The 12,706-nt window shown below is 49.9% G+C and overlaps 1 protein-coding gene across 1 annotated transcript in view; it reads right to left on the bottom strand.

The window, feature by feature from the left end:
* KCNS3 (potassium voltage-gated channel modifier subfamily S member 3) overlaps positions 1 to 12,706 on the bottom strand; it is a 152,203-nt gene that overhangs the window by 110,699 nt on the left and 28,798 nt on the right. The gene's annotated exons all lie outside the window — the stretch shown is intronic.

Below are 12,706 nucleotides of genomic sequence, written 5' to 3' on the forward strand. Positions count from 1 at the left end.
TCCCTGTATACCTAGCTAAACACACCACCCTGACCCCCACACCCCTGTATACCTAGCTATACACTACACCCCCATCCTCCACAACACTCCCAAACCTCTGTAAACACACCTCCCCCATCCTCCACCCAACACCTTGTCCCACAACATAATTTACAGCTTCTTCCTTTCCATCTCCTGACAGGTTTGATACCCTTTTGGAGATGGTGAAGGATGACCTTAGGAAGAAGGATACCACGTTCAGGAGAGCAGTCACACCACAAGAACAACTACTCATCACACTGAGGTATGTAAAAACAAATTTTTTTATTGCAAAAACAACCACTTTCCAACATGGAAACATTCTTCCAACATGGAAGACAAAAAATAACATATCTATGGTATAGCCCGGTCAGTTTTAATGAACACCAACCACCAACTTTGTGCTGGAAGAGTTGCAGGGCATAGCTGCCCAAGTGTCTTTCGGGGACACCAGTCCCTAATATTAAAGTGCTTCAAAAACCTAACCACTGGCACAGGACCCTCTGAGCCATGGATGAAGGACACAGGTCAGTGAAAAGGCTAGGCCTCTCACCGACCAGTGTAGGTGTCCTTCATCCATGGCTCCAAGGGTCTTGTGCAAGTGATTAGGAACAAGAACAAAGTGAGGAGCAAGAGGAACCGATGGCAGAGGAGCAGGACTACAGGTAGTGTCTTTCGGGGACACCAGGCCCTAATTTTTTAGTGCTTCTAAAACCTAACCACTGGCACAGGACCCTCTGAGCCATGGATGAAGGACACAGGTCAGTGAAAAGGCTAGGCCTCTCACCGACCAGTCAAGGTGTCCTTCATCCATGGTTCAAAGGGTCTTGTGCAAGTGGTTAGGAACAAGAACAAAGTGAGGAGCAAGAGGAACCGATGGCAGAGGTGCATGACTACAGGTGCAGTGCAACAGGCACAAGGTTGTGACCCAGGTAGTGTCTTTCGGGGACACCAGGCCCTAAAATTGAAGTGCTTTAAAAACCTAACCACTGGCACATGACCCTCTGAGCCATGGATGAAGGACACAGGTCAGTGAAAAGGCTAGGCCTGTCACAGACCAGTGTAGGTGTCCTTCATCCATGGTTTCAAGGGTCTTGTGCAAGTGATTAGGAACAAGAACAAAGTGAGGAGCAAGAGGAACCGATGGCAGAGGAGCAGGACTACAGGTAGTGTCTTTCGGGGACACCAGGCCCTAAATTTTTAGTGCTTCTAAAACCTAACCACTGGCACAGGACCCTCTGAGCCATGGATGAAGGACACAGGTCAGTGAAAAGGCTAGGCCTCTCACCGACCAGTCAAGGTGTCCTTCACCCATGGCTCCAAGGGTCTTGTGCAAGTGGTTAGGAACAACAAAGTAAGGAACAAGAGGAATCAAAGGCACAGGTGCAGGACTACAGGTGCAGTGCAACAGGCACAAGGTTGTGACCCAGGTAGTGTCTTTCGGGGACACCAGGCCCTAAAATTGAAGTGCTTTAAAAACCTAACCACTGGCACAGGACCCTCTGAGCCATGGATGAAGGACACAGGTCAGTGAAAAGGCTAGGCCTCTCACCGACCAGTGAAGGTGTCCTTCACCCATGGCTCCAAGGGTCTTGTGCAAGTGATTAGGAACAACAAAGTAAGGAACAAGAGGAATCAAAGGCACAGGTGCAGGACTACAGGTGCAGTGCAACAGGCACAAGGTTGTGACCCAGGTAGTGTCTTTCGGGGACACCAGGCCCTAAAGTTCAAGTCCAGCAAAAACAAAAGTTCCCTGACATGGTCATCTGAACACCTCTGAACCTTGGTTGAAGGAGATGGGGCAGGGAAAAGGTTGGGCTAAAAAGCCCTGGGATGGTATCCTTCCTCCGAGGATCGGAGGTATTCAGAGGAGCATGTCCAGGAACAATTTGACTTTTTTTTTCAAATTGTATCGGCACCACTACTAGAAAAGGTGGGAGTTGCTGCCTGGAAATCTGGACTCTCTTGGGTGCTGGTCGTGGATGAGCTGGACCCTGACAGCGGTGGCCCATATTGACTGCCTCTGTAGCCGGTGTACATCTGTGATGATTGCCAGGTGGGCACCGCTGTTGGTTGTGGGGGTCTAAAAATTGGTGGTTGCAATAATGGCGTGTCCATGTGTTGTTTGATCACCTCCAGCAAAGTGGAATGGCACGCCATCATGTTTTGGGAAGGCACCTTTTCCAAATATGGTATTAGAGACATCACAGTGTGAAAACACGGGTGTGCCTGCAATTTCAGTAGTTCCTTGCTTTGTTGATGCATTTGCTGCATCATGTTCTGCAGCTGGCCCACCGACTGATGATGCTGCGCACGCGTCGAGCTCACATTGCAGTGAAGTGATGTGGGACTTGTACTGCTCCATGATATGGCCCCTGTCCTCATCTTGCAACTGCCGGGTTATGAGAGTTTGGTGGCTCTGAAGAATCCCGAGAAGTCCGGAGACAGCCCCGGACATCTCGGACTCTGTCTCTCTCCTTGTTGGGGGGAGGGTACCTCGACGCCTCACTGGTGGGGTGGTCCTCACTGGTGGTGTGGCAGCATCTTCCCGTCCTCTGGCCTGTGTCGGGGTTGCCCTGCGCGCTGGTTGTGCTGCAGTCTCTCGGTGCTCCTCACTTTGTTCTTGTTCCCCTGGATCTTCCATAGCGGTCGATTGTGGAGGTGCAGCTTCTTCCACACTCGGTCCTGCAACCTCAACATCCAAGCTCTCTTCTACCAAGTCATCATCAAAGGAGAGAGCTGGGATAGCTAAGGAGTCCCTCCTCCTACTCCTCTCCTCGGGGCAATAGGTTACATCGGCGACGTCATCATCCACCAAGCTCTCCTCACTGCTGAACCGTGCCTCCTGGGTCGGTTCCTCTTGCTCCAAATTGTCTTCAGTCCTGTAGATAAAAACAATATTTATTGGTGTGCCAAACAGCATGTGGCGTCAATTCACAGAGCTAGCAAACACTAGCAAACACTTTATCAACCGTTTCTACCAAACATTTGATAAAGCTTGTGAGAAAAGTTCGCTAGCCATGGGAATTGAGGCCAGTTTATAGCAATACATGGCTGAAGTCATGGTAGTTGTCTGCTAAAATGAGCTCTCAGTTCCTGCCCACAGTAGTGGTACTTACAGTCTAGGTTCCAGGCTTGCATTGATGAAAGACAATTGCTTGGCAAATTGGTAGTCTTTTTGTCGCTTTCCCCCGCCACTGCCACTTCGTTCGGCAAGTTTTTTCTTCCGTAGCCATTTCACGTATGCATCACGTATATTGCGCCACCTTGTCTTGAACCTTTCTCCTGTAACGACATGAAAAATTGATTTCGATTATTTCTCTTGTAGGTACATCGCAACTGGACAAACATATACATCGCTACATGTCACATTTCGTATTGGGAAGAGCACGGTGGCAGGCATCGTCGTGAGGACTTCGAGGATCCTTTGGACGCGACTGAGGGCCAGATACATGCCTGTGCCGGACACCACGAAATGGGAGGAGATCGCCCAGGGCTTCTGGACCGAGTGCAAGTTTCCTAATTGTGTTGGCGCACTGGATGGGAAACACATCCGGATTCAGAAACCCGTGGGGAGTGGGAGCCATTATTTCAACTATAAAAAATACTTCAGCATTGTTCTAATGGCAGTGGCAGATGCGGACTACAAGTTTGTGTACGTGGACGTGGGGTCGTACGGTAGTTCCAATGACTCTGGAATTTTCCAGCGTACGACCCTTTGCCGGCTGATGGAGGAAGGCAGACTGCGTCTCCCCCGTGACAGACCCTGGCCTGGGACAAGGGCACCGGCCTACCCCTATGTGTTTGTGGGGGACGAGGCCTTCGCCCTGTCCGACCATGTAATGCGTCCGTACCCAGACAGGGGACTTGATGCCAGCCAGCTACACTTCAATGCTCGGTTGAGCCGTGCAAGGAGAATGGTGGAGTGCACATTTGGGATCCTGGTGTCAAAGTGGAGGGTGTTCCACACGCCCATGCTGCTGAAACCGGGCAACGCAGTTGTCGTGGTGAAGGCAGCATGCATCCTCCACAACTTTGTGCGGCAGGAGGAAAGAGAGACTCCGGAACCCCCGAATGTGCTTCCACTAATGCCCCTGCGGAGGTATGCAACCAGGCCAAGGGTAGTGTCACTGCGGAACAGGGACCAACTGAGACTTTATTTTACCACACCACCAGGATGAGGGTGAATGTTTGGTTTTTAATATGTTTTGTTGAAATGTGTTTATTTTGGAGTTTCAAGTTTTTAAGTGATTTTAAATGTCTTAATTTTTTACAATAAATTGATGTTTAATAATTGGTCATTGTGTATGTTTTATGTGCACAGGTGGGGTACATCGCAGGTGGGTGGGAGACATCACAGGTGGGTGGGATACATCACAGGTGGGGTACAGGTGGGTGGGATACATCACAGGTGGGGTACAGGTGGGTGGGATACATCACAGGTGGGTGGGATACATCACAGGTGGGGTACAGGTGGGTGGGATACATCACAGGTGGGTGGGATACATCACAGGTGGGGTACAGGTGGGTGGGATACATCACAGGTGGGTGGGATACATCACAGGTGGGGTACAGGTGGGTGGGGAACAGGTGGGTGGGCCACGGGTGGGTGGGCAACACGTGGGTGACACAAATCCATAGCAAAAGTGGAATACATCACAAGCTAACCACAAGCCCCCCCAAAAACTTCTAGTCAACATACCCTCTGTGCCTTGCTGTCTCTTGCTCAAGTGCTCAAAGTCCTCCACATACAGCTTGGCAATTTTTTTCCACAGGCCTCTGCATTTTTTGATGTTGCTGTGGTCCGCATCCCCCTTGTCCCACAGGGCTGGTACCTGCTGCACCTGTAGGATGAGGTCTTCTGATGTGTAGGGCCTCACCCCCTCGTTATCAGACATATCGTCAGACATGTTGCTGCCAAAGAGCTCCAGCATGAAGTCACTGCTGCTCCACTCTGTGAACGCTGGTGCCATGTGGTCCCCATCCAAAATGGCCACCATACCATAGAGTCAGCATAGGAAGTGTGGTATAACATCCGGTTTTTATAGCCAGTGTGTTGTGCGCTCTCCGGTTCTCATTGGTTTCCATTGGCCGGATGCAACATTCCGGCTCCGGTCCGGATACGTCAGCCGGACCAGCCGGACCAAAAAATAGCGCATGTTGGAACGGACGCCGGAGTCCGGATCCGGTCCGGCTCCGGTCCGGACGAAACGGACGCATGTGAACGGTCGCATAGACTTTCATTGCTATGCCGTGCGTCCGTTTCGTCCGGTCCGCATGCGGTCCGGCTCCGGCACGGCGATTCCGGATAGCAACCGCTAATGTGAACCGGGCCTGAATCAGCTCTCCTGCCTGACATTGTCCCGCTCATCCCCGCCAGATGCACGCTCTTCTCGCCACCTCAGCAAAACCGGAGCTCCGTGCAGGAAGCCTGTCATCCTCCGATAACGGCCGCTCATACTCCAAAGCCTGCTCTGCCGCATGACATGCGTCCCCGCCGGACATCTAAAGGAAGCGCGGTATGTCCTCGCTTGTCACCATCGCATCAGCTCTGTGCCTGACACCTAAGGACTGCTAAAGAAAGAGCCGTATGTCCCCGCACATCCCCCGCTTGATCAGATCTGCTAGGACGCCAGCAAAGACCCAAGTAAGCACTCGGGGGCCCCGCAGCAGTCAGTCTGCACACCCAAATTGTATATAGGTGGCCATACACTGGTCGATTTTCCATCAGATTCGACCAACAGATAGATGCCTCTCTGATCGAATCTGATAGAGGGATCGTATGGCCATCTTACTGCAAACAGATTGTGAATCGATTTCAGCCTGAAACCGATCACAATCTGTGGAGCTGCCGCTGCTGCCCCCCCCCCCCCCCCCCCCACTGCATACATTACCTGTTCCGGACGGCGCGAGTCCCCGCTGTTTTCTTCTCCGCTCCAGACCGTTCCTGCTGCTACTGAACTTCCTGTCCAGGGGAAGTTTAAACAGTAGAGAGCGCTCTACAGTTTAAACTTCCTGCTGGGACAGGAAGTTCTGTGTAGCTGCAGGAACGGTCTGGAGCAGAGCGGAGAAGAAGACAGCGGTGACTCGCGCCGGCCGGAACAGGTAATGTATACCCGCTGCATTGCGTCGGTCGTCGGGCATTCGAACGCCGCTATCGACGCACTCCCGACCCGATGGCGACCGAGAAAAATCTTCCACACAGATGGGTCGACGGGAACGATCGATTTCGGACGGAAATCGATCGTTCTGTCAGCAGTGTGCGCGTCGATTTCACAGCCGTTTCGATCACTGCGATCGAAACGGCTGTATATCAGTGGGAAAATCGTTAGGTGTATGGGCCCCTTAAGACTCGCATATAAACCGAATTGGGGACTTTTGTGCACATTTTTGGGGGTCAAAAATTTGGTTTATATGCGAGTATATACGGTGCATACCCGGGCAACGCTGGGCCATCAGCTAGTAGTTTATAAATGAATATTGTAAAAATAAGCAATCTTATTAATTATGTGATTTTTCACTACAGTTCATCTTGTAACTGGTATCTTAACCACTTTACTCATACTAAAAATGTATATAAACACATTTCTCTTTTGTCAACAGCGATCTGTGAATTTCAGTGACAGCCCAAGTAAAACCTATATTTTTATTTGTAAGTAGAAAAAGCAATGGTGCGGCACTCTCTAAGCATTCAACGTATCTATGTGAGAAAGTAAATTGAAGCAATTCTCTCACCACTGTTGCTGTATCCTTTCCGCCGTTCCACTGAGACGTGTGCTCCGCTGTAGTAGAAGAGAAAAGGCATCCAATCTCTGGCATAAAGAAAAAGCGTGTGCACCTTCCGTCTGTTGCTTAGAACGTTTATTGGCAGTGAATCAGTTCCAATATAGTGAATACCTTATATCATGGTCATCGTGTGGTATTGACCCGTGTGGCAGCCGTGGTGGAGGAGGTGGGTGGCGGGTAGTAACGGGAGACGCAGCATGACCAAGTGTCAGTTTGACACGAAATGGCCGTCGCTTGTCTCCCGTTACTACCCGTTACCCACGCGCTTTTTCTTTATGCCAGAAAACCTATATTTCTGTCCAATGTTCAAAGACAATTGTCATCACTTCACAGATAGAAATTCCAAGGATCCCCGCCCTGTACTTCCTGTCTCACCACACTGTGCACATGGCCTGGACAGTCACATTACATGAAGCCTGTGGTATGAATATATGGCATCCCTGTCATCTTATGAGACATGAACAGCATTAAAGGTCACAGTGCACTAAAACTTACAAACCAAGTTTAAACTTTGTTACCTCTTATTTTAGGCTCAGTTCATGAGTTAGATCCAGTACACACAGCCTGAACTTCCTTACTTCCTGGTGTGAGACAGTCACAGCTTTCTTTGCTGCAACCTGATGATCCCAGGACATAAAAGCTTTACTGCCACTGTGCCAGGGTTGTAGACAGCAGAGTTCTTGAATGAGAAGCTTCCCTGCACAGAACACATTCACAGGAATGTCAGGAATATCAGCTCCACTTTAGGATCATTCCCCCCCCCCCCCCCCCCTTCTTGTAAATCTCTTAAAGAGACCCTGTAACAAAAAAAAGTGCCGGGGGGTACTTACCTCGGGAGGGGGAAGCCTCTGGAACCTATCGAGGCGTCCCCCATCCTCCGCCATCCCACGGTGGTCTCTGGGCCCCTCCGAAGCAACAGTGCCACTGTGCTGTTGGCATAGTGGGAGCTGCTAATCAGTGGCTGTTACTGCTGCTGGCACAGTGGCAGCTGCTAATCAGTGGCTGTTACTGCTGTTGGCACAGTGGCAGCTATTGATCAGTGGCTGTTACTGCTGCTGGCATAGTGGCAGCTGCTAATCAGTGGCTGTTACTGCTGCTGGCACAGTGGCAGCTGCTAATCAGTAGCTGTTACTGCTGTTGGCACAGTGGCAGCTATTAATCAGTGGCTGTTACTGCTGTTGGCACAGTGGCAGCTATTAATCAGTGGCTGTTACTGCTGCTGGCACAGTGGCAGCTGCTAATCAGTAGCTGTTACTGCTGCTGGCATAGTGGCAGCTGCTAATCAGTGGCTGTTACTGCTGCTGGACAATTTGTCAGGCTGTGGTGCAGGCGCAGTAGTGCCTGCAATATTTACCTTCCCAGCTCCAGCGCAGGCGCAGTAGTGGCTCTCGGTTCGGGATAAGGCAGAAATAGCCAATCCCAGTTGGGACTGCTCTACTGCGCAGGCAACTTACACCTGCACAGTAGAGCGGACCCAACTGGGAACGACTATTTCCGCCTTATCCCGAGCCGAGAGATGCTAGTGCGCCTGCGCTGGAGCTGGGAAGGTAGATATTTACATGCTTGCTAATGCAAAAAGAGAGACGGACTCCAGCACTCTCCATCAACTTCTTCTTTATTTAGCCACAGAATTCAGGTACAACAAATGCCCCCTGAAAACAGCTATTTCGCGTGTATGCATGCCTCCTAAGGACACGTGGGGCCTATTTACATGCTTGCTGTTCGGAGGGGCACAGCGAGACCACCTTGGGATGGAGGAGGACAGGGGTAGCCTCGATAGGATCCAGATGCTCCACCTCCCTGGCATAGTGGTGACTGCTAATCAGTGGCTGTGACTGCTGCTGGCATAGTGGCTGCTGCTAATCAGTAGCCATTATTGCTGCTGGGATAGTAGCAGCTGCTAATCAGTGGCTGTGACTGCTGCTGGGATAGTGGCAGCTGCTAATCAGTGGCTGTTACTGCTGCTGGCAAAGTGGCAGCTGCTAATCAGTAGCCATTATTGCTGCTGGGATAGTAGCAGCTGCTAATCAGTGGCTGTTACTGCTGCTGGGATAGTGGCAGCTGCTAATCAGTGGCTGTTACTGCTGCTGGCAAAGTGGCAGCTGCTAATCAGTAGCCATTACTGCTGCTGGCACAGTGGCAGCTGCTAATCAGCAGCCATTACTGCTGCTGGCATAGTGGCAGCTGCTAATCAGTGGCTGTTACTGCTGCTGGGATAGTGGCAGCTGCTAATCAGTGGCTGTTACTGCTGCTGGCACAATGGTGGATGCTAATCAGTGGCTGTTACTGCTGCTGGCACAGTGGCAGCTGCTAATCAGTGGCTGTTATTGCTGCTGGCACAATGGTGGATGCTAATCAGTTGCTGTTACTGCTGCTGGCACAGTGGCAGCTGCTAATCAGTGGCTGATACTGCTGCTGGCACAATGGTGGATGCTAATCAGTGGCTGTTACTGCTGTTGGCACAGTGGCAGCTATTAATCAGTGTCTGTTACTGCTGCTGGCATAGTGGCAGCTGCTAATCAGTGGCAGTTACTGCTGCTGGCACAGTGGCAGCTGCTAATCAGTAGCTGTTACTGCTGCTGACACAGTGGCAGCTGTTAATCATTAGCTCTTACTGCTGCTGGCATAGTGGCAGCTGCTAATCAGTGGCTGTTACTGCTGCTGGCACAGTGGCAGCTGCTAATCAGTAGCCATAACTGCTGCTGGCATAGTGGCAGCTGCTAATCAGCGGCTGTTACTGCTGCTGGCACAGTGGCAGCTGCTAATCAGTGGCTGTTACTGCTGCTGCAATAGTGGCAGCTGCTAATCAGTGTCTGTTACTGCTGTTGCCCCCTGCATGTGACACCACAGCTATGGCCTGGGATTAACAACTGTAGAGAGCTTTGGGGGCCATCAGAATTGACTCGGAGGGCCACATTTTTCCTGGGCTGGACTTTGGACATGCCTGCTCTACAGGATCCAGAGCCTTCCATCTCCATAGGCAAGTATCTACAATAATTCCTTTTTTTTAACAGACTGGATATCAGCCCAGACATACTGAAATCTCTACAGTGTCATTTCTGTGACTACAGTTACACCTTATAATCAGCGCCGGGACAAGGTCCTTCAGCACCCAAGACACCAAAGTGTGCCCTTCCATCCCTCCCACCCCAACTGTCACACACTGATTGCTATTAAACTAAGAGAGGCCCCAAAAGCTGTGGGCCCTGATGCAAGTTTTACATGGAGCCCCCCAAGTGCTCTATACATAACAATTGATACGGCGCACCAAAACCTGCCAATGGCAACTACAGTGTCAGAGGTGCAAGAAGGGGATGGGGAACAGCTTGTTAATGATTACCACTGTTCAAAGTATCTATAGAAGTGATTATTATCAGCATGGGATCAATAGAGAGCTAATACTGCAGTTGAGGGAGGGCCTCTCGGTGCCCCTCTGGCCCAAGGGCCCCAATGCGGTCGCAACCTCTGCAACCCCTATTGCTACGCCCCTGCCCCACAACACCTTAATCTCTAGTTATCTGGCTTGCAGTCACTGCCATGTATCCCCTTTTCTTACTTCTCTCTGCTTCAAACACAATAGGGGAATGATAGCCGAGTGAGTTGTGCACCCCCTCCTACACTGTGCCCTGAGGCTGGAGCCTCTCTTGCCTCTGCCTGGCTTATAATGCTTTATAATGCTAATTTGCAAAGTGAACACAGCTCCACTCCACCACTTCCACTGCAGTGCTCGACCCAGGTTGGCAAGACCAAAGGATGCAGTACAGAAGGGATGGTCCGCACTTATCAGATTGAAGTAACCTTTATTAAGGACATATCCAGATTAAAACTCGGCAGGCATCATAGCTGACATGTTTCGGACTCAAACGTCCTTAATCATAGCTCATACACAAATGGCAGTTTGAACACATAAATAGTAATGTGAATGCGTGGTACCCGCCCCAAGACCATCCCAATTAGGGAGTGGTTACTTATCAAGGGAAGTGTGTCTGCAAGGTACCATCCCCCGCCCGCACATACAAGTCAAAGCATCAATAAAACATTAAAATGCATATATAGAAACATATGTATATACAAACTAAAAACCAAGAGCAGGTAGCCTAGAAGGTTCCCAAACGGAAAAAAGCAACCAGTGACAGCCAGGACAACCGAAAGAAGGACAACAAGGGGGAGCAAGACCAGTAGCCTATTCACCATAAATCTGGGGATCAGAGAGCAGAGTTCTTTTTAAGTGATAGTAGCCAAATCCCATCTTGCATTTAGGCCATGCGGGACCCTAGTATTTAGCTTAAAAATCCATTCTGCCTCCTTTCTCAGAAGTCTCTTATAGAGATCCCCTCCCCTCTTAGACGGTATTACTTTCTCTATCCCACAAAAGGAAAAGCTGGTCATGTTCCCTCCATGGATCTCACGAATGCCTGCCGAGTTTTAATCTGGATATGTCCTTAATAAAGGTTACTTCAATCTGATAAGTGCGGACCATCCCTTCTGTACTGCTTTATAATGCTGCTGTTTAGCACCTGAAAACAATGAATGGTATGAATCACAGACAACTTCTGTATCAGAACCATTTTTCTTCCCATCATCATTCTGCGCAGATGGAGTTATTACAGGTGGTGAGCGCTCTTCTGAAGGCTTTGTGCCATTGCTTGAGATATAATAGAAATGCACTTTGTTATGTATTTTGCACAGAGGCAGCTTTTCTCTCCGTTCCCCTCAATAACCATTGTTGAAAGGCTGCCGTCTAGAAAAGAATACTCTGGAAAATTGAGACTCTGTATAGAGACACTGTCGATATTTCATTGAACAACTTATAATGTCAGCAAAACTTTTGAAGACCTGGCAATGCGCTCTCCATTAATAATCCAGCATATATTCAGCAGCGCTCTGAGCTCTTCCCATCAAGCCTCTATTAGCTATCCTCCACAGTGTGACTGTGCTAGCAGAGAGATGGCAGCCCAGCCTAAACTCAACTCATTGTGCTAACAATGCCTGACGTCTTATCATTTCAAAGGACGCTGTTTTGTAGATATTGGCCCAACGCTAAAAACATGAAAAATGCTACTGTGTACATTTAGAAATACTAAAATAATCAGACCGCCAGTATAGATTGCCAAAGAGGTCCAGCAGTATAGGTAGCCAGAGAGTCCTGCCAGGATACGTCACCAGATAGTAATCCACCCCCAGGATAGGTAGCCAGCGCGTAACTAATGCATTTTGGTCTTACCAATGGTCTAGCACCATACAAAATAAATGGGATACAGTTGGGGACATCAAACTTGGAGAAGGACTTAAGAGTACTCATTGACAACAAGTTAAATAATCGTACTCAATGCCAAGCAGCTGCAGCTAAAGCTAACAAAATTTCCCCCAGGATAAGGTAGCCAGATAGTACCTATCCCAGTATAGGTAGCCAGAGAGTCGTCCTCCCCCATAGGTAGCGAGAGAATACCCCTCTCCCTCCCCCCAGTATAAGTAGCCAGAGTGCTCCCTCCAGTATAGGAAGCCAGAGTGTGCCAGATAGTAACCCCCAAGGATAGATAGTCAGAGAGTAATCCCCCAGGGTGGGTAGCCAGATAGTAACCCCCCCCCCCCAGGATAGGATAGGTAGACAGATAGTAACCACCCCAGGATAGGCAGCCAGAGAGTACCCCTACCCAGGATAGGTAGTCAGAAAGTGACCCCTCCAGTAAAGATAGCCAGAGAGACGCTGCTGTATAGGTAGTCAGAAAGTGCCCCCCCAGGACAAATAGCCAGAGAGTGCCCCCCCAGTACAAGTAGTCAGAGTGCTCCCTACAGTATAGGGAGCCAGAGTGTGCCCATCACAGTATAGGTAGCCAGAAAACGGCACCTCGATCCCCATGCAGAGTGTGCAGCAGTAGGACCCTCCAGGGGACACATGTGT

This window comes from Hyperolius riggenbachi, chromosome 4 (assembly GCF_040937935.1).
Source record: "Hyperolius riggenbachi isolate aHypRig1 chromosome 4, aHypRig1.pri, whole genome shotgun sequence".
Classification (NCBI taxonomy): domain Eukaryota; kingdom Metazoa; phylum Chordata; class Amphibia; order Anura; family Hyperoliidae; genus Hyperolius; species Hyperolius riggenbachi.